This window comes from Acanthisitta chloris, unplaced genomic scaffold (genome assembly GCF_000695815.1).
Source record: "Acanthisitta chloris isolate BGI_N310 unplaced genomic scaffold, ASM69581v1 scaffold22197, whole genome shotgun sequence".
Classification (NCBI taxonomy): Eukaryota; Metazoa; Chordata; class Aves; order Passeriformes; family Acanthisittidae; genus Acanthisitta; species Acanthisitta chloris.
The window spans coordinates 3,769-4,257 of NW_008681245.1; the positions used below are offsets into that span (position 1 = coordinate 3,769).

Below are 489 nucleotides of genomic sequence, written 5' to 3' on the forward strand. Positions count from 1 at the left end.
CTTGACTCACTCCATTTGTTTTCCTGATGTATTTTGCTTCCTGCATTAGACAGGAAGATCTTTAGGACACAGCTCTTGGATTTGTTCCTGTGGATGAAAATCATCAAAAGCAGCTAAAGCAACCACAGGGAATCACCTACATCAGTAACTGTGCAGTGATAAAGAGACACTTCTTCGAAAAGAGGTTTAGATGGGATATTGCAAAGGAATTCCTGGCTGTGAGGGTGCTGAGGCACTGGCACAGGTTGCCCAGAGCAGCTGTGGCTGCTCCATCCCTGGGAAGTGTTCCAGGCCAGGTTGGACAGGGTTTGGAGCCACGTGGGCTGGTGGAAGGTGTCCCTTCCAGGGCAGGGGGTGGAATAGGATGATCCTTAAATCCCTTCCAACCCAAATTCTTCCACCAGGCTGCGACTCAATGACATAAAACTTAACCCAAAGGCTGCCGACCGCACGCTCCTCACCTTGAAGTGCACCCGCAGATTGGACCCT

At 50.3% G+C, this 489-nt stretch overlaps 1 protein-coding gene across 1 annotated transcript in view; it reads right to left on the reverse strand.

Moving 5' to 3' along the window:
* LOC103805398 (60S ribosomal protein L17-like) overlaps nt 1-482 on the reverse strand; it is a 3,737-nt gene extending 3,255 nt beyond the window's left edge. The window contains exon 1 of the mRNA XM_009078048.1: nt 462-482. The gene's annotated coding sequence lies outside the window, so the exon portion shown is untranslated. The remainder of the gene's footprint in view (nt 1-461) is intronic.
* Nucleotides 483-489: the final 7 nt, after the last annotated feature.